The sequence below is a fragment of the Erpetoichthys calabaricus genome, chromosome 8 (assembly GCF_900747795.2).
Source record: "Erpetoichthys calabaricus chromosome 8, fErpCal1.3, whole genome shotgun sequence".
Taxonomy (NCBI): Eukaryota; Metazoa; Chordata; class Cladistia; order Polypteriformes; family Polypteridae; genus Erpetoichthys; species Erpetoichthys calabaricus.
In genome coordinates, this window is record NC_041401.2 from 26536338 (window position 1) to 26554503 (window position 18166).

Genomic DNA, 18166 nt, shown 5'->3' on the forward strand with positions numbered 1-18166 from the left:
CATGATGCACATCCATCTGTGACATCCTTCCATAATGACCTCCTGGGCAGTTAAGGGACCACTCTCCATCCCAGTTTGGATGCCAGTTCATCCATTACATCAGTCACAATATATTGGTGGTGACATAGTGGTTAATACTACTGTCTCATGAGTTCAGCATTGTGGGTTCTAATCGTGCCTCCTGTTGATCTCTGTGTGTTTATAGTGCTCTTTCTGCCCACGTTGAGTTATCATTAGGCATCCTCAGAGTAGAAGTTAATATGCAACTCTAAATCGCCCCCCTTTTAATACATGAATTTGTGAATGAGGGGTGCCTGCGATGGACTGGTCATCTGTATAGGGATAACTCCTGAATCGGATGAAGCGATGTTCAGAATGTTTTCTTATTATAAATTACGATAATCACATTTTATACTCAACCTCTTCATCTTTTTTTTTTTTTTTTTTTTTTTTTTTTTTTTTTTTTTTAAAGGATGGCGATAGGGTTTGGCAAATGATTAGAGCCATTGACATACAGTCTAATTCCAGAGTGAAATAAACAGTTGTTATTTCGGGATGTTGTTTGAAGTGCGCTCTTAAAATACTTTGGGCGTTACCGCTTTCAGTGCGTGACCGGTGTTTTGCATGCACTTCGGGAACCTTGACTTGCTTAGCCCTACCTTGTCCCAAGGGAGTAGCAGCGGCGTGTCTGGTTTGAAAGAACTCAATTGGGCAGCGAAACAGAACAGAGAGAAATGTGTAACTGTGTTTAGCTGAAGAGAAGCTGAGAAGTCAGGAAGAAGTACGGCATATTAGTTTTGCGATGTGAAAAGAGAGGACGGAACGCGCAGACGACGGGAGGAGCAGGCGCAGTAGGCGTGTTTGAATTTGAAACCGTCCGTATATCGTGCTTTTTTTTTTTTTTACGTCTGATTGCACCTGGTAAGCAGGACTGCCGGATTCGTCGTCGGTTCTCCTCAGACCATTGGTATGTACAACTTTATTTACAAGTAGACATTCTCTGTTGCATTTTGGCTGCCCTCGTGGGCGACGAGTTAAAAGAAAATATTGTGAAAGCAGTTAATGAGCGACCCAACAACTTTTTTATGCCACGTTGTTGTTTGTTTAAGCTCGTGTGTACTTTCTCAAGCCACAGCTCTTCGTGAGAGAACATTTCTTATTAATCCCACGGAGGACAGTTTTGCATAGGAATGTCCGGAATTCCCATACCGGAGTTCGTACTGTGCTTTTGGATGCTGATGGTGGTGTACCAAATACATTCAGCTTCTTGACAGATTTTGTACAGAGTGGACTTTATTTTGCGAGGTTTCTTCACGTAACAGGAATTTGAGACGGGGCGATTTGCAGTTGTCAGTAAGTAAAACGCACGCTTCTTGTGCTTTCCTTTTGTTTTTGTTTTTAACATGTCTTGATTGCGGGGGCACGCTAGTGGGAGAACGAGAGCGTGTGACATTTCCTCTGCTTCTGTTTGATGTGAGCCTAATTGTAGTGCGGACTTGTTTATTGGCTCCATGCGAAAACAATCTGCTGGAGGGTTGTTAAACTATCCTCCAAGTCACTCCAGCACAATCAAGTGGGAAGCGGAGGCAAGCCGGAGATTGAAAGGGCGTCGCGATGACTTCAGTGCGAATGTGAACGGAAAGTAAACGCCGTGGCAGCACGTCTGGAAACCACAGTTCGTCTGTTTACCAGGTAAGCGTCGTTTTAGTTGGGAAGCAAAGCAGTAAATCATCGAGAGTGGAGTACGGCCATTGGGGCTGTGGCTCTCGTAACCTGTGTATTGCCTGTAGCCAGACTTGCATATGTTGGGTGAGAACCTGCCTGTTATGGCACGGGCCGCGACCGCAGCATTCTGTTCCGACTTGTCGTCCTCAAATTGTAACTCGTGTAACTGCTTGTTTTTTTTATACTCCCCGATAACAGTAACCTGTTGGATTGTCAGCTGTGGAATGATGTACTTCTCGAGTATTAATTGCTACGGATGTGCAAGCAGATCGCGAGAAGAGCACTGAACGATTAACGTCTGACACGTTTTCTACTTATATGAGGTTAATTTTTCTCTATTCAGTACAACATTGTTATTAAAGTGCTCACGTTACACCTAACTTAGTCCTGTTCGTTTAGCACATAACATTTTTAACACTTTATACTGTATGGTTTTCTTAGTGTCCCTTCCCCGGGTTTGTTTCGACCTTGTGCCCACTGAGGCACGAATATGCTGGGGCTCCCCGACATTCGTCATTGGTGGATTCTAACCTGTATGGATGAACTACCAGCGATTGTAATAATCGTCAGTGATATCCGATTTGTATATCTTTACCTTTTGTTGTTATTATCAAAAGCCGAGGCTGGGGTTAGCTACTTATTATTAGACTGGCAACTTATTCGCGAGCAGCCAGGTAATATTCACACAGCTTATGCAAACCTTTAACTTATTCGGCGATACCAACAAGACAAAATGTTCTGCACAACATAAATATTAGATTGCGTAATAGGATGTATCCATTGTTTAGAAAAAATAAGTAATTCCACGTTGTCGACCCACATGGGTACAAAAGAGTTGCATCATATTGGGTCAACCAAACTTTCAAACTTTTTGTTGTACTAGGGTGTTGTACCGTGTTAGCCATTATGACTGCAGAGAAAAGCCAAGCAAAATGACACCCTTTATTGGCTAACTAAAAAGATTACAATATGCAAGCTTTCGAGGCAACTCAGGCCCCTTCTTCAGGCAAGATGTAAACTTTTTGTTTAAATTGCTGTCGCGTTTTGCCCAACCCATCGTGGGCACCTGGTAAAGTTGGCACACTCCCATGTTTGATGGGTGGGATTTATTGGGATGCTTCATGTGCCGTGTAAAGAGTTAATGTTGGGTCACCCTAAATTTAATTCTCCTGTGACTAGGTGGATGCCTTTTTTTTTTTTTTAATATATAAACTGAACTTGAGTTTTGCTGGCCAAATGCGGGTACCAGGGTCAAATAGACCGGCAAACCTGGCACACTCCCATGTCTGTTGAATGAAATTTACAGTTCTGTTTCAGCCTTGTATTACTAGGGTGTTGTACCGTGTTAGCCATTATGAATGAAGTGAGAAGTCGAGCAAAATGACACCTTTTATTGGCTAATTAAAAAGATTAAAATATGCAAGCTTCCGAGGCAACTCGGGCCCCATTTTCAGGCAAGATGTAATTAGATGTGTTTCAAAGAATGTTTGTAGTGCACAGCAAAAATACAGATGTTGAATACTTCAAGTAATATTTTTTCACACTTTTAAGTTTACACATTTTTAAAGGCTACTGTAACACTAGTAGAGTTGTATCTATTTATATGCAGAATATCTGTTACTATTGTTGTGTCTATTAGTTCTCATTCGATTATTTACTACTATCCACTCATTTGCAATACCTATTATTATATATTCACTTTGTGTGTATGTTTTATATTTAGTTATAAATGTATACATAGTTTATTAAATTGTCAGCACTTGTCCTGTGTTCATGTGTATGTAGTACTGTGGTCCTGGTGAATGTTATTTCATGCCACTCTGAATGCAATGACAATAAAGACACTTGTCTTTGCACTGATGGTTTTGCAGCATTTAATTATAAAACATCATTTCTTTCCACCTGAGTTTTGTGGTTCTATTGGATTTTTTTTTTTTGTTGTAATCCTGCTGTATGACATTAACATGTTAAATTGCATATCGAATGGCCTAATTTCCTCATCAATTCATTTTGTGCTGTTTCAGTTTTAAAATAAAGCTAGGCATTTTATATATAATATATATAAACTCTAAACAAACAAAAAAAAACTTGTTTTTGTCAAGGTTTGGTACAGTGCTCATCATTGTAATTGTAGCAGAGGTTGCCAGCCCCCTTTCTTCCATGTTTGCTATTCAAATCTGACAGTCGGTTGTCATCCTCTGTGGGATGGTTTGTTGTCGGATGCCTTGTGCTAGGAGTTCATTCTGTTGTGATGTACACATAATATTGGAAATGAAGGTCTGTGATATGGTTTGCATATTTGTAGCTAGAAATCCACAAAGGGAGAAAATGAATCACATTTCTTAAAGTAGTTTTTTTATTCTTAAACCTTTGACCCTTTGACTCCTACCGGGAATCATCATCGGAGGGACATGATTAAACTTCCAGGAATCCAGGGCAATATTTAAAGGTACGTCTGACTTGCATGTCAGGACAGGGTGGTACTTATTGTTACTGCCTTGGAGCTCTTTGGTCACTGATTTCATTTTGGGCATTGAGATCTAATATGTTTTAAGCTTTCACAGTTCCAAATTAGAATGTTAAAGCAGACATTTTGAAAAGCAGTATTGTGAAGCTTACTGGAGCATGTCTGTTGATAGTAGGACTAACTGTCTGGACCCCAGTTTGGATAAGCAAGTTTGAAAATGGTGGTACAGATAATTCAGTCAGCAAGCAGTAGATTTTTGCAGCTGTTGTCTGTCTTGATCATTTGGGTTTATTTTGTCATATTTAAAACAGTCTTGTTATTAGGCCATTGGTAAAAAGTGTGAATGGCTGTGTCCATTTGCCACCCAAAAGAGAGGAAAAATGTAGAGGTTATCTCCACACTAAAAAATGAAAGAGACAAAAAAGTACATTTAGGCTGTGGAAGCTTCATCATTTGGTGTGAGTGGTGGCTGTGAGGCTAAGGATCTGTGCTGGTAAATGGAAGGTTGCCAGCTCAAATCCTGTTACTGCTAGGAGGGATCCTACTCCGTTGGGCCCTTGATCAAGGCCCTTAACCTGAAAATTGCTCCAGTGTTGCTGTACATCTGCTGACTCTGTGCTCTGACTGCCAAAAAATAATTCAAAAAGACACCCCCCCCCCCCCAAGGATTCATAAATGTATCGCATTAGCATTGGATTTGACATATTAGTAGCTGTTTGAAGTGCTGCATCTTTAGGGTTGATAATATGACAATCAAAAGGATATACAGAAGGTAGGTTTAGTTATACTGTATACAGTGCATCCGGAAAGTATTCACAGCGCATCACTTTTTCCACATTTTGTTATGTTACAGCCTTATTCCAAAATGGATTAAATTCATTTTTTCCTCAGAATTCTACACACAACACCCCATAATGACAACGTGAAAAAAGTTTACTTGAGGTTTTTGCAAATTTATTAAAAATAAAAAACCTGAGAAATCAACATGTACATAAGTATTCACAGCCTTTGCCATGAAGCTCAAAATTGAGCTCAGGTGCATCCTGTTTCGCCTGATCATTCTTGAGATGTTTCTGCAGCTTAATTGGAGTCCACCTGTGGTAAATTCAGTTGATTAGACATGATTTGGAAAGACACACACCTGTCTATATAAGGTCCCACAGTTGACAGTTCATGTCAGAGCACAAACCAAGCATGAAGTCAAAGGAATTGTCTGTAGACCTCCGAGATAGGATTGTCTCGAGGCACAAATCTGGGGAAGGTTACAGAAAAATTTCTGCTGCTTTGAAGGTCCCAATGAGCACAGTGGCCTCCATCTGTAAGTGGAAGAAGTTCAAAACCACCAGGACTTCCTAGAGCTGGCCGGCCATCTAAACTGAGCGATCGGGGGAGAAGGGCCTTAGTCAGGGAGGTGACCAAGAACCCGATGGTCACTCTGTCAGAGCTCCAGAGGTCCTCTGTGGAGAGACATTAGAACCTTCCAGAAGGACAACCATCTCTGCAGCAATCCACCAATCAGGCCTGTATGGTAGAGTGGCCAGACGGAAGCCACTCCTTAGTAAAAGGCACATGGCAGCCTGCCTGGAGTTTGCCAAAAGGCACCTGAAGGACTCTCTGACCATGAGAAACAAAATCCTCTGGTCTGATGAGACAAAGATTGAACTCTTTGGTGTGAATGCCAGGTGTCACATTTGGAGGAAACCAGGCACCACTCATCACCAGGCCAATACCATCCTTACAGTGAAGCATGGTGGTGGCAGCATCATGCTGTGGGGATGTTTTTCAGCGGCAGGGAGTGGGAGACTAGTCAGGATAAAGGGAAAGATGACTGCAGCAATGTATAGAGACATCCTGGATGAAAACCTGCTGCAGAGCGCTCTTGACCTCAGACTGGGGTGACGGTTCAACTTTCAGCAGGACAACGACCCTAAGCACACAGCCAAGATATCAAAGGAGTGGCTTCAGGACAACTCTGTGAATGTCCTTGAGTGGCCCAGCCAGAGCCCAGACTTGAATCCGATTGAACATCTCTGGAGAGATCTTAAAATGGCTGTGCACCGACGCTTCCCATCCAACCTGATGGAGCTTGAGAGGTGCTGCAAAGAGGAATGGGCGAAACTGGCCAAGGATAGGTGTGCCAAGCTTGTGGCATCATATTCAAAAAGACTTGAGGCTGTAATTGCTGCCAAAGGTGCATTGACAAAGTATTGAGCAAAGGCTGTGAATACTTATGTACATGTGCTTTCTCAATTTTTTTATTTTTAATAAATTTGCAAAAATCTCAAGTAAACTTGTTTCACGTTGTCATTATGGGGTGTTGTGTGTAGAATTCTGAGGAAAAAAATGAATTTAATCCATTTTGGAATAAGGCTGTAACATAACAAAATGTGGAAAAAGTGATGCGCTGTGAATACTTTCCGGATGCACTGTGTGTGTGTGTGTGTGTGTGTGTGTGTGTGCATGTGCATATATATATTTCTATAAAGGGTGTATTTTTAAAGGCTGCTGCAGGTCATAAATCTGGATTCTGTTTGATATTTCTTGATATTTCTTGTGTCATCAATGGTCAACTTAGTGGAGTACAGTTGTTTTATACATTTTTTTCAGATTGTAATATTTAATACTGCTCTTATTCAATTCATGCTGTATGTTTTAGAAAAAAAATTGTTTCTGCATATTTTCTTTTTTTTTTTTTTGCATTTTCTGTCCGCATCTGATAAGGATTTTAAAAAAGGTACCATGCATTCATCTCAAATGCAATTTAAAAAACTAATGTACGCTCCTGTTAACGTGATTGGTAGCTGTAAATGACTGCATGTGGCTGTGTCCTCATGTCTGTCCCTGCTTTGTGCACTATGGGTAAATTTTAATTATTTTGGCACCTTGTCTTACTCACCATATGTTTGGTGGTGGCATTTACTAAAGTGTGTTTCTTTAAGAATGTGGTTTTATGGTCACCTATTTCTGGAAGTTATGTCAATTAAGTTTCTCTATAGAGCTGTTTCCGAGTATGTGACATATAGAATTGCCCTTGTGCCTGCCCTCCTTTTAATTTAAGTGTTCAAACTTACTCACACTACTTAAGCTTATCTAACAAATTCTGATAACCCACTTCAGGGAGTGGCTTATTTTCATGGCTGAAATTAAAGCGGTTATTGAAGCCAGCAGCACTGTATGTAAATCTGATCCTTAACAGTGGCTTCATTGTCAGGTTGGCAGAGTTTCATAAAGGGTCTTTTGTTTTCTTTTTTTTTTTTTTTTTCTAAAAGCAAGTTTGCAGTTGGAAGTAACGATTAGAGACATACAACTTGTACTAAATTATATATAAAATTGTTTTTGTTGTACCAGGTTGTCAAAATGTAATACGGTGGCTGTTTCTGTCTTTTCCTGGGAAATGCAGTAGTTGAGGAAATTTTCACTGACAGCAGGAACTAAAACTTACAGTGGCAGATGTGGTTTTTCAGCCTTCTTTATTCACCACATTCACATTTAAAATTTAGACATTCTTAGACTTCCTTCTGAGGTAATGCAGATGTAGATCAGTATAACACGATAGCATTTTATTTAGTTCTCATGGTATTGAAAATGCTCTACCAAGTCCTACCCATAACTTCCAAGACTGCCTTGTTTTAACACTCTGTACTTAAAGGACCTGCATGATAAGATATGTGTCTGATTGGAAATTGCTTAGTTCAAGTAACGTGCAAGTTAAAGTACACCATACAGAGGGCCCCAGCCTAGGTAGCCACCATTGAAGGTCTAATGTGTCCCAGCTTCCCTCAACTACAATATTGTAAAATACCAGAGGCAGTTCACATTGTAGACCTACTCTTAATCTTCAAAGGAATGTGAGTGTGTCCCTTACAACCATGTGCTAAGAATTTGAAGTAGTCCAGGTCCAACCGTGCATTAAGCAATCCAATGGACAGCATCGTAAAAGTAACCTCCATAGAATGACTGCATGATCTGAGGCAAACATTTAATATAGCCGATATCTCCCAGTCACCAATGACTGTTACAACGTGCAGGTTAATGGTGCATACACAACATCTTCAGGGTGAGGGCTGATGTTGACTGAGTTGTGGTACAGTATATGCACTTCTTCTCTGATCTGGTAGCATTTAATTCATGTTCAATCATGGTGCATCAGTTTAATATTTGCTTGCGGCCAGGTCTCCCCTTTCAAGATTTTAGCATTCCTTTCGTGCATTTTTTTTTTGTTTGTTTACTAGAAAAATTCCAAGGTTACCCATCTGAAATATTCTTCCAGAAGTTGTTTGTTTCATATAGATTTCCAAGTTGATTGTAGTTACTTGAAACTACTCTGATGAGGCGGTGGAAAGTCTTAAAGGCCCATGATCACTGACTGACTAAAGCCAATATTATGCTACGTAACGTCTAGTCCTGGAGTAAAACAGATTTGCCAACGGCGATCGCTGATCTCATTGCCAGACCATGTCAATTTAATGACTGAAAATTGCTGGCCGCTTTACTTGACTGAGTGCTGACCTTCCACCACAGTCGTGTTTGCATCTTTTAGTGATGGCTAATAGCTTGCTGCCAGATGGATCTACTTGCGGGATGAAGGGTTTATGAGTATGGAGTGATCAGCTGCAGTCTTGACACTATTTTGTCCATTCTGTTTACACAAGACTTTAGAAAGACAAGCCTGCTTCTGTTGTGAGGTTCACTACACTCGTGTTCCTTATTTCTTTCCACTACATTATAAAGCATTCATTGGTTGTCCACTTTTCGTGTACACAGAAACCTACGAATCAAACAACAAAATAAAACCTGTTTGATTTGTATTGGAGTGAGTCGCAGACCAGTTGGACTGAGTTCTTGGTATGTCACATTAAGAGTCCCAGGAGAAAACTGTCAACTGTCTCGAACTTGCTAAGATTATGTAAATGAAACTACAGCTGAAAATCGCTGGAAAAAATCCTGTAATGTAACATAACCTTAAGTTTTTCAGTTTTTGCTTTTCTGAAACAAAATATTTCAGTGAATTTTAAACTTTTGAATGATGAGTTCATTCTATTTGAATATTTCATAAAAATGCATTGGAGAATAACCCCATAGATGGGGAAACAAAAAAGACCCAGCAGAGCTAAATCAAAAACCAAGGGATGCCATTGCATCTTTTCCCACTTCAAAATGGATCATGAACCTCAGTTTCCAGCAGTTGTGTTCTTCGTTCCTTGCAGGCTCACTACTGCTTCATTTCTACACATCCTCCCTTTGCAGGTGAGAAATGCTGGCCTTTACATTTACTTATTTGGCTGATGCCATTTTACATGAAGACTTGCAACATCTGAGATGCAATTGGTTATATTGTTTTTTTTTTTTTCCCAGTTTGACTTGAACCCACAAACTTAAGAGTTTGAAGTCCATCCAGATCCTTAACCACTACACCACAGTTCCAGCCATAGTCATGAAGCCGGCGGTACATGGCTGTCATCAGGTGATAACAAGGCCCAACCTCTTGGCAAGAATAGTTCCCTGATTTTAAAACCCATCTAATTCACGGACACTTCACAAACTGCTAACTTTACAAAATAATAAAACCTTAAGTGAGTTGATTTAGCTAGTTGCTCGGCTCTCACATGTGGACACTTAAGTGAATGATCCTATCACATGTTTGTCAACATGCTGTGATGATTTGATTAGTTTACATGACAGTTTTCTGCCTTTGTTCGCTCATATGTTGACCTCAGGATTTTCCAGTTGTTATTTTAGGTCTTGACCTGGTTGACTTCCCTGAGAATTCTTGACTTTGCTTTGTTCACATGTTCCCTCGACCCATCGATTTACTGGTAAATTCCTGGTATAGTCTGCAAAAGTGGAAAGAGGCTACTGATTTGTGTTCTGCTGAAGTAGTTTTTGAACAGTAGGAATTTCTTAACACAAATGGGTTGTTAAGTGTTAAGATTTTATTTAACAAATTATACCCTCATGACTGTACAGTGAAAACTACTAAAGTGATTAGGAATGTGCTTCATCCATGCATATTTTCTCTAGAAACTCTTCTCTTGAAGTAATTCAGTTTAAAAGGTTGTGTTTGTTATTCACTACATTCTGGTGACTGCTCTTGAGCATTAAGAAGTTTAACATTTTTTGCATTTCTTGTCATTTTAACAAATGAAAATAACACTTTATATTAAGAAGTGATACAGTGCACTTTTCTTTTATAACAAGGAGAACATGTGGCAGAATCACAAGGTGCACACTTTATTAATCGGAGAAATATCTGTTTTCAGTTATGCTCAAAACTACTTGCACTTTGCTACATTACACATTTTTACTCAATATTGATCCAAAAATAGTCTTATTTTTATGAATAATTTTAAAATAAATATAAGCTAATAAATGAGTGTTTGTGTAATCTACCTGGAGTTTGAGTGCATGTTAATTTTGTTTCCTTTCACTTATTGTCTTTATAAATGGCTGGCACATTAACCTTAGCTGACACTACTACACTGATAAATTTGAAATTTTACATGTACAAAGTTGTGGTGCACAAATCAGAACAGGACAAAATGTTTGAATGCATCAACAAAGTGGGTGCAATAGAATTCTGTCAACTAAATAACAATCATGATGTCCAGGACGCCAATGTTAGTTAAAGGGCAATGCATTCAAAGCTGAAACCAGGAGACACGTCTTCACATAAAGGATCAATAGAGCTGGGAGCACAGTACTGAGTCATGTAGCTGAAGCAGAGATCCTGGAACCTTGAAGTGTTGGTGACCTACTGGGGCAAATTGGTATTGTCTAAAATGTTGCCATTTATGTAAAGAATTATTTTTGTTTGTTTTGTAAAAAAAATTTGTTCTCAAGCTCTTTGAAAAGTATATTGAGTATTGAACGATTTGATTCAGTGAGTAGTAATTATTTTTTTAGGTGTTCCTTAGGAGGTCTGGAAGTCCAGTCATTTATCTCTGATGTGTTTTTTTGTGATTTATTGCAGTTCTGTTTTTGGAAAGCAGAATTATCTTAAACCCATACTTCATTATTGTCAGAGTAAGTGCTTTGTAACCGGCTGTCTTTGATGCAGTACAACATGAGGGAACAGATGAGAAGCCAATCACTAACCCCCCACCCCTTTTAAATGAACAGTAATAGAGATTTAGATTTGTAAACTGGATAAAATGTAATGAAAAGTATTCTAAGAGCAACAAGTTAATTAAAATAACATACCATCTCTACATTTTCAACAGTATTCTATTACTGTATGTCTGAATTTTCAGAGCCATCTGGAGATTCAGCTAAAATTTAAACATCTTATAATATACAGCAACCCTCATCAATTATACACAGGGATTACAAACAAAAAAGTTTAGACCTGGCTGATGATAAGAGCAGTCCGAGTGAGGCACTATAAAGGTGTATTGCTGGTGGTATAAAGAAGCCCCAGTAGTGTTTCATGACACACTTCTGAGCAGTTTGTTGGCTCAAAGTCCTCCGTGCTTGTGTGTCTTCATTCTCCCCTCCTTTACTACCTTCAACGGGTCAAGAGACCATCCCATAAATCTGCACATACAGGGGTCTTTAGAAGGAAAGCAATCGGGTCTGTTTAAAGTACAAGCATTCAGTGTGGTGCACTGTGCTGTTGCTGAATCTCTCTGCCAACCCCCAAAGTTTTTTCTACAAGTATTTCCATATCTGCCTGCACAGACTTTTATCTTTGATTTCTCATCTTGACTTTGTGCACATTTAGCTACCTCTGTGTGCATTTAATCTTGGATTGTATAGGTGTGGGTAGTGAGGTATTACTTTACACAACTGTTCCTTAAATGAACCCCCCCCCCCCCCCTTTTTTTGGTCTAGTGTGTGCACAGGACCTCTCGGTTGCAAAATTCTGGAGGCAGGAGGTTACTGATATGAGGGTCTGTTTGCCGTGGCTGCTGATGAAATTTTACATCAGGCACACCCTAACAAGCCCTCATGCTAACATGCTAAGTGTAAACGGGCTTTTAATCGGCTTGTTGATTCGGAGGGCCTCACTTTAAGTGATGTTACGCAGCTCTGTGTGCGACACCATCGGAAATCGCACTGGCCATCGCAGAGTTGTAGAACATATAAAAGATGTCACTACCAACATTAAATGAACATGTGCTCTAAGGAAAAAAAGAGTCTGCTTAATGACTTGATCAGTTCTCAGTAGTGAATCTATCCTGAAATTAACTTCTTATGTAGTGCTAAAGTGCTTTTTTGTTTTTTGGGAAAGCCTGTGCGCTGGTTGTGTAGTTTGCCTGTTGGTGTGTGGTGTTCTCTGATTTCTCCCCCCCCCACCAAAGTAATGGTTTACTGTATACATCCTTTTAAGAACTTTAGCTCTGGAAGTATGTGAATGCAAATGAGCCATTTTGTTTCATGAAGGTGTTTTATATTTTTGTATTTTTCTTTTTTCCTAATTTGTTTTCTGGTGCTTGAAGCAGCCACATTTTGTTATGCTGTGTGCTTCATTGTCATGTGCAGTATGTGGTAATATGTGACCTCATCAGCACTTTTTTTGTTAATAAAAGCAGAGCAAGAAGCTTAGCTCAGTTGTCAGATGTTTGTGAGAACAAGCAAACAGGCTGCAGGTTTTAACAACTCTGTTGTCCATTTTTGCAATTAATTCATCTCACAGCGACTACTCCATTGTGCCTGTTTCTGGATGCAGAAGTTTAGTTTGGTTTTGACCTTGAACTTTTTGGATTCCTTAATTGTGATACATTTTAAACATTGGCAACAACTTTGCCATACAGAGAGATTTCTTGAACTCTACCACGGATTATCTCTTTAGTGATCTAGCAACCAAATTGAAAACCTTTCTACGTTTTCAGTCTGCTGATATCTGGTATCCCATTTCATCTTGATGAGCAATGTAGTTATGAAGAAAAAGTATTGCAAAGGAGTGAGCTTGTTTCTTACAGACCTTATAGTTAGTAAGATGTCATGTACAACATCTGACACATGTGAGGTGCTCCCTTTATCAAGACAAGAATCCTCCATTGAGGATGGATTGATAGGTAGAACTTTGTTTGTCCCCAGGGGGAAATTTTGACTTTTTACAGATGCTCTTTAAATAAATAAATACATAAACAAGTAGATAAAATATACACATACTAGCCAACCCACGGTGTAGCATACGCCGCATAATTACAATTGTCAGTGACTGAAAACTGGGTTTGGCAGATACAGGCATATCGTTTTGAAAGTGTGTCCCTGTGCCTTATTAATTGTCATGGCAAAGGCCAATCTAACAGGAAATTGTCTGCGTGTAAACCTAAAAGGCAAATTTGAATGTGATGGGGTCAGGGATTCTCTCTCTCTCGCGCCTGTGTGTGTGTGTGTCTCTCTCGTGCGCGTGCCTGTATGTGTGTGTGTGTGTGTGTGTGTGTGTCTCTCTCTCTCTCTCTCTCTCTCGCGCGCGCGCCTGTGTGCTGTAAGTGAATGAAAAGATGGAACTCTGGACAGAGCAACATACAATTGTCTGTGACTGAAAACTGGTTTTGGCAGATACAGGCATATCTTTTAGGAAAGTTTGTCCCTGCGCCTTATTAATAGTCATTGCAAAGGCCAATCTAACAGGAAATTGTCCATCCATCCATCCATTGTCTCCCGCTTATCCGAGGTCGGGTCGCGGGGGCAGCAGCTTGAGCAGAGATGCCCAGACTTCCCTCTCCCCGGCCACTTCTTCTAGCTCTTCCGGGAGAATCCCAAGGCGTTCCCAGGCCAGTCGAGAGACATAGTCCCTCCAGCGTGTCCTGGGTCTTCCCCGGGGCCTCCTCCCGGTTGGACGTGCCCGGAACACCTCACCAGGGAGGCGTCCAGGAGGCATCCTGATCAGATGCCCGAGCCACCTCATCTGACTCCTCTCGATGCGGAGGAGCAGCGGCTCTACTCTGAGCCCCTCCCGGATGACTGAGCTTCTCACCCTATCTTTAAGGGAAAGCCCAGACACCCTGCGGAGGAAACTCATTTCAGCCACTTGTATTCGCGATCTCGTTCTTTCGGTCACTACCCATAGCTCATGACCATAGGTGAGGGTAGGAACATAGATCGACTGGTAAATTGAGAGCTTTGCCTTGCGGCTCAGCTCCTTTTTCACCACGACAGACCGATGCAACGCCCGCATTACTGCGGATGCCGCACCGATCCGCCTGTCGATCTCACGCTCCATTCTTCCCTCACTCGTGAACAAGACCCCGAGATACTTGAATTCCTCCACTTGGGGCAGGATCTCGCTACCAACCCTGAGAGGGCACTCCACCCTTTTCCGGTTGAGGACCATGGTCTCGGATTTGGAGGTGCTGATTCTCATCCCAGCCGCTTCACACTCGGCTGCGAACCGATCCAGAGAGAGCTGAAGATCACGGCCTGATGAAGCAAACAGGACAACATCATCTGCAAAAAGCAGTGACCCAATCCTGAGCCCACCAAACCGGACCCCCTCAACACCCTGGCTGCGCCTAGAAATTCTGTCCATAAAAGTTATGAACAGAATCGGTGACAAAGGGCAGCCCTGGCGGAGTCCAACTCTCACTGGAAACGGGTTCGACTTACTGCCGGCAATGCGGACCAAGCTCTGGCACTGATCGTACAGGGACTGAACAGCCCTTATCAGGGGGGCCGGTACCCCATACTCTCGGAGTACCCCCCACAGGATTCCCCGAGGGACACGGTCGAATGCCTTTTCTAAGTCCACAAAACACATGTAGACTGGTTGGGCAAACTCCCATGCACCCTCCAGGACCCTGCTAAGGGTATAGAGCTGGTCCACTGTTCCGCGACCAGGACGAAAACCACACTGTTCCTCCTGAATCCGAGGCTCGACTATCCGACGGACCCTCCTCTCCAGGACCCCTGAATAGACTTTTCCAGGGAGGCTGAGGAGTGTGATCCCTGTGTAGTTGGAACACACCCTCCGTTCCCCCTTCTTAAAGAGGGGGACCACCACCCCGGTCTGCCAATCCAGAGGCACTGTCCCTGATGTCCATGCGATGTTGCAGAGGCGTGTCAGCCAAGACAGTCCTACAACATCCAGAGCCTTGAGGAACTCCGGGCGTATCTCATCCACCCCCGGGGCCCTGCCACCAAGGAGTTTTTTGGACAGGACAATCTAACAGGAAATTGTCTGCGTGTAAAAGTAAAAGGCAAATTTGAATCTGATGGGGTCAGGGAAATCCGGGAAATTTGGAAAGTTTGTGAGGTAGGAGCTGCGATTGTTTTACACTCCAGTACATTGCGGTGAATGCTGAGAACAGTCAGTCTAGTGCAGGGGTGGGCAGATTCAGTCCTGGAGGGCCGCAGTGGCTGCAGGTTTTTGCTTCAACCCAATTGCTTAATAAGAAGCCCTTATTGCTCAAGTAACACTTCTGCTTCACTTTAGTTGTCTCGCTCGTTAAGATTTTGAACCCTTATTGCTTATTTTAGTCTTAAACAGCTGTATTCTTGATTTTTAATTGCTCCTAATTAGCAATACCATGCAAATGACAAAAGAGACCAGCATTTCTCCATTTAGCTTGTTTTTATTTACACCTGTGTGTATTTATCACACACTATTTGGTTTAATTAAATACTTGGAAGGAAAGTGAAGAGAAAAAAGTGAAGCACTGAGAATTACTCATCTGTTTTAGACTTCAAATCATTTGGATGATATCCTTAGAAAGGAAAATAAATCTAGGATGTGAGAATGACCTGACATGGCAGAGTTAAAGCACTAGCAAGCTATGCAATTAAATAATGGACAAGGATTGGTTTTTAATTAAGCAACTGGGTTGGAACAAAAACCTGCAGCCACTGCGGCCCTCCAGGACTGAATCTGCCCACCCCTGGTCTAGTGCCTTTACAGAGACTTCTTGCTGGCATGAGGTTTCTGAGAAGCATGACGACTGAACCAATTTTAAGTTTGACTTTATGCAGAGGCATGCCAGTGGGAGTAATGGCTGCCTGGCGGGTCATGGGAATAACGCCGCCGGATCGCCAGTTGGCATCGTTTATGGTCGGAACTACAACGGTATGTGATCTTATTCGAACCTCCGACTTTCTTTCTTGATTAATGAAAACATTCTTGGCAAATGCTTTCGCTCTCACGCGAATTGTTGGCTCTGTAGTGCGTGTGCCATGGTCAGCTGCTTAGTGAATTGTTGGTGGGCAGGGCTCAGTCTTGCTTACCATGGACTTAGTGAATTTTATATATATATATATAATACACTCTAGAATCACTAAAAAGAAAACTTCTGACGTCCCAGTTGCAGTGAGGTATTATGTAGATGTATTGCTGTTGGTATAAAGGAGCCCCCATAGTGTTTCTTGGTACACTTTTCTGCTGAATGATTCATTGGCTGAAAGTTTTCTATGTTTGTGGGTCAGAGAGAGGATGTGCATCCATCATTGTTCGTAATGGCACTTAGTTTTGTGTTAATTCACTCTTTTGCTGCAACCTCCTGACAGTGCCTCCTCTACCTGAGCCTTCCCTTTTAATTAACTTGATTTGGTGGGCCTCTCGTGAAGTGATATTACCAGCCAAGTACACCACAGCATCGAAAATTGCACTGCCCGTCACAGAGTTGAAGAAGACGTGAAGAATGTCACTGTCCACATTAAAGGAGCACTGTCTCACACCTGCTGAATAATTTGTTGGCTGAAAGTCCTCAGTGTTAGTGTGTCAGAGAGAGGATGTGCAGCATTGTTCTTAATGGCACTCCATTTTATTTAAATTCTCTCCTTCGGTACTACATCCTGTGGGGTCCAGAGCGTGTCCCAAAACTGAGTCTGCCCTTTTAATTAGCTTGTTGACTTGGTGGGCCTCTCTTGAAATGTTACCGGCCCAGCACACCACAGTGTGGATAATCTCTTTGACTATTAAAGAGTTGTAGAAGACATGAAGGATGTCAATTCTCATATTAAAGGAAAGCAGTCTCCTAAGGAAAAAGAGCCTGCTCTGCCCTTTCTTATAATGCTGTAGTTCCTCTGTGTCATGAGAATCAGTCCAGTCTGTCGCTGATGTCGACCCCCAAGTACTTGTAGGAGTGGATAAGGTCACGCTTGATATATCTACCCTTAAAATGATGAGCGAGTCTTTGGCACTGCTAAGAGTCTGAGCCTGCACCTGCACAAAGTACTTTATTGCAATAACAAGGTTGCAATTTAGCATCAAATACAATTTGAACAAGTCCCTTATATATTAAAAAAAAAAAAAAAACACAAATATAACACACCAGGGTGATGTGCATTGCATTGCATTCCCGACAGGCTGATATCTTTTTTTTTTTTCTTTTTTTTTCTTTTTTAAAGTATTAGGTATTTAAAGATGTCATATAAAACTAGGGGTGCCAAAGCATAAAATTGCGTACCAAGAAACATACAGCTCGAAGCATTTTGATCTGCCAAAGATTTGAGATTTCAGCTCTGTTACTACTTTTATACAGAAAGTCCAGTAACAGTGTAGCATATTGGTTTTATGTTATATCTGAAAGTATATTAAACTGCGGATTTGGTGCATTTGTCCCCATTATCTCCTACTGAAAACAGAAGTACTTTGTATGTAACTGGCCGTACTGTTTTAAGTACGGTATTTTTCATGTCATGGTTATTTCTTCACAATCATGGTATAAATTAATTTGCCACTTAAAATTTGTGTTCTGAAGTGTAGGTTTTTTTTTTTTTTTTTTTTTTTAATAAATTTTAAAAATCCCTTGTCTCTTCTTGTAGCTTACAATAGTTCTAATTGATATTCGTATTGTGTTTACAAAGCATCCTCGTGATGTTGAAAGGAAACTAGAAATAATTATCTATCTTACTAAACCACAGTTAATTTATGCACAGCGGATGCACCGAGGCGCGTGCGCACTGTGGCCTTGGTGCCCACCCCAGAGTCAAACGCACGCATGTGCACTGCGGCCTTGGTGCCCGCCCCAGAGTCCAGAGTCAAACGCAGCAGCATTCCAAAATGCAGTGGCGCCTGCCCCAGAGTCAAACGCA

At 41.3% G+C, this 18166-nt stretch overlaps 1 protein-coding gene across 3 annotated transcripts in view; it reads left to right on the top strand.

Moving 5' to 3' along the window:
- Positions 1–618: 618 nt before the first annotated feature.
- cobll1b (cordon-bleu WH2 repeat protein-like 1b) overlaps positions 619–18166 on the top strand; it is a 132285-nt gene continuing 114737 nt past the window's right edge. Inside the window, exon 1 of one of the 3 annotated variants that reach the window (XM_028806380.2) lies at positions 619–967. The gene's annotated coding sequence lies outside the window, so the exon portion shown is untranslated. Of the gene's footprint in view, positions 968–1032; positions 1354–1533; positions 1693–18166 lie in introns of those variants that run through there. The other 2 variants (XM_028806381.2, XM_028806382.2) reach the window with 2 other exon arrangements.